The sequence below is a fragment of the Camelina sativa genome, chromosome 9, assembly GCF_000633955.1.
Source record: "Camelina sativa cultivar DH55 chromosome 9, Cs, whole genome shotgun sequence".
Lineage (NCBI taxonomy): Eukaryota > Viridiplantae > Streptophyta > Magnoliopsida > Brassicales > Brassicaceae > Camelina > Camelina sativa.
The window spans coordinates 6,892,264-6,895,455 of record NC_025693.1 but is presented as its reverse complement, the minus strand read 5'-3'; the positions used below and the strand labels follow the sequence as shown (position 1 = coordinate 6,895,455).

The 3,192-nt window shown below is 34.6% G+C and overlaps 1 long non-coding RNA gene across 2 annotated transcripts; it reads left to right on the top strand.

Annotated features, from left to right (window-relative positions):
* On the top strand, positions 330 to 2,314 carry LOC104710658. 2 transcript variants are annotated; one of them, XR_002033488.1, is made up of 4 exons: positions 330 to 640; positions 754 to 798; positions 1,428 to 1,479; positions 1,744 to 2,314. It is a non-coding gene; the product is annotated as an uncharacterized LOC104710658 (long non-coding RNA). The 2 variants fall into 2 exon arrangements; XR_755044.2 differs by having other exon boundaries at positions 331 to 640; positions 1,428 to 2,314.

The window sequence follows — 3,192 nt, the reverse complement described above, 5'->3', positions numbered from 1 at the left end:
GATCTGTGTCTCAGATATATTGAGATTAAAACTTTATTTTTTTTATTATATTAGTAAACAAATAAAAGGCATACCCATAGTATGTACAATGGGATTGCTCTTATAAAACTCTAGCAGAGTTCTTTATAGAATATAGTGTTCGTTCCTCTTTGAGACCAAATGGTAGATTAAGACAAAAAAAAAATAATTGAATTTCGGTGGACCTTCTTCCTATCATTTGGTCTCTCCATGTTGTACTTATACGTGAAATGAGAATTTATATCATTTATATTTGCCCATGCGTATTGGACCTTCCCAAGCATGGTACTTTTTTCCTCTAAGAGCATGTGCAACGGCGTTATTTTGGGCCATCCTTCGTTTTTTTCTGATTTTAATTTAATTCAAAAAGGCCCAATATCGAAAAAACGCTTCTTATTTTGGGACGTTTTTCGTCCATCGACTTTGCCACGTGTTCTATTCTGATTGGGTGTAGAATTTCTCTAAGGTTAAAAGAAAAAAATTTCGAGAGACAAAATTTCTTCCTTCTTTCTTTTCTCTCGACGGCGACGACAAACGCGATACACATCCTCGACGATTTCACAAAGCCGTTCCGCACTTAACCCTAAATTTGTTCATCATTGATCGATTCTACTGCAAAAAGGTACATCTTTTTCACTTCCTTCTCCGCACTTAACCCTAAATTTACTTGCTTTTTGTTTCCTGGGTCGTCTCTCGTTGCAATTCGTATACATCTTGCTTCAATTGATACTCTAGTTTGCTAAACCTGGCGCCATCATTGTCCGTCAACGTGGCACTAAGGTAACAACACTTGAGAACTTCTAGTTTCTGATTCGCTTCTAATTTCACCGTAGCTCTGCTCTCAAGCTCTGGTTTAAGATTTTGTTTCTCGAATTTTTCTGGGTTTTGTTTGTGTTGAGGATGGAATTGTTTCGTTTGAGGAGATTGATTCGTGAATTGATGTTCCAAAATCAAAATTTTCAGAATTTAGAAGAAGCTCTTGACCTCTTATTTCAGATTCTGTTAGTTCTAGGTTATGCTTATGTAATATAGGATGAAACAAATTTGATTGAGAAGATTGATTCATGGATGCTTTTAGAGGCTCTGTAGCTCTTATCCAGGTTGTGCTTGTCTTCAGGATGGAAACAATTTGTTTGAGGAGATTGATTTTATAAATGATGTTCTAAAAGACCAATTTGAAATATAGAAGCTCTTGTGCTCTTGTTTTGGATTGCATTCTCTATTGTTAGCTGTAGGTTATGTTTGTGTCTAGGATGATAACTTTATTTTGTTTGAGAAGATACGAGAATCTTGTTTATGGAGAAAGAGGAAGACTTGTTATTGCTAATGTAGTTTGATCTTTTAAGTTTTTGTTTGACATTGGTTATGTTCATGTTAAGTTGTGATTGAGAGATGCATTGTTTTTGCAGAATCAAATCTACAAACTTTTCCTCCATCTGCCACTCAGGGCAAGATCTCTGTGTATGTGAATACTTTTCGAGTTGTAGTTGGTTAAGGAATTTGGTTTCTTCAGTATTGGATTTTGCACTTTTGGTGTATATGAGCTTGTAGATTTGTATTACTGCTTCTTTGATACTGTATGAGTTTGGTACAGCGTTTCTAAGGAAATTTCAAGGTTTTTATGAAGATTTTGTATTACTGCTTCTTAGGGATTTACTTGTTCATTTGTAGATGAAGGATTTTTGTGTATCTTTATGGTCCTTAATTCCGGTTTTATTTTTGTAGGTTTGATAATATCACTTTTGTAAGAAGCAAGGAATCTGCTAGCAAGCAGAATTCTACTCAGGCTACTGCGGGATTGGTTGAAGCGATAGTGTTTGAAGGGAAGCAGCAAGATAGAGTTGGTGGTTCTTTTTTCAAAACTGAGGACATGTGCTGTACGCCAAAACTTGCAGATGCTGGTTCCTGCAATCTTGGAGAAGTTATGAGAAGTAAAGATGTCTCCGGAAGCTATGATCATTAAGAAGACTGGATGGTACACTGTTTACTTCATGACATGTGATCCCGAACTGGATGGCACCACAATCAGAGGAAGAACAGTTTGGAAGAACAGAGGTGGCTATTTACAGGGAGAGAAGGCTCCTTTGATGAAGTTGTACGCCTTCATGCTATTGGCTTATGCGATCCTTGGCCTAGTTTGGTTTCCAAAAGTTGCTCCGTATTGGAAGGATGGAATCCAGTTGCACGGTTATATTAGCTTTGTAATTGCATTTTCCATCAGTGAATTGACCTTCCTGTTCTATGAATTTGCCTATCTCGACTCAGCTGGTACATGTCTTAAGGAGGTTTACTGACCGTTCAACTTTTTGTAACTTTGTAACTTTGTAAATTTTTTATGTTTTCATGTTAATGTTATATGTTTTATTTTTATTAAATCTTTACTATGATACTTTTTAATTTAAATAATTAATATTTAAACTTTCAAAATATTATTATTTTATTTAGGAGACCAAATACAAATAGACAATAATGCTCATATTGAAAATAAGAACCTTTCAAAATAATAATAATAAATTTGGGGGACAAAAAACCAGGGGACACCAATGCCCATGGTCTAAGCCCTGCAAAATCCTGGACCGAACAAATCCGATTCCTAACTCATTATTCTAAAATTATACAACCGAAACCTAACCTATGAAGAAATCGGATTGTTTACTAAAGAACTAAATTGAGTAACAATCTCATGAACCTAAATATTTAAATTAAAATTATATAACCATAACTCAATAAGTATCGCGAACGTTATGACTACATAGGCTACGAGCAGGTCTCAAGTCAAAATTAAGGCCCAAATTTGTTCACCAAATAAGATCACGCTTTATCCACGGTATATTTGCACATCTAAATTTATACTGTGGATAAAGTACTCGTATAAAAAACCAAACGAAATGGCTAAGTTGTCGACACGCAATATTGTTCTGATGTAATAATATGAATCTATTTGAATAGTATATTACATCAATAAAATTTATCATAAATCTCTCATAATGTACAAATCTTTTGAACAGATACTACTTTAAAGTTTCAACTGATCAACACATGCAGTTATTGCGTGTATATATACTGTATATAGGCTGTGCCTATGCAAGAAAGAGAGAAATGTTCGCCTACAGCATCAAATTCTATATAAAGATTTAGGAGGTCATATTTATAAATATATACTAACCACCGATA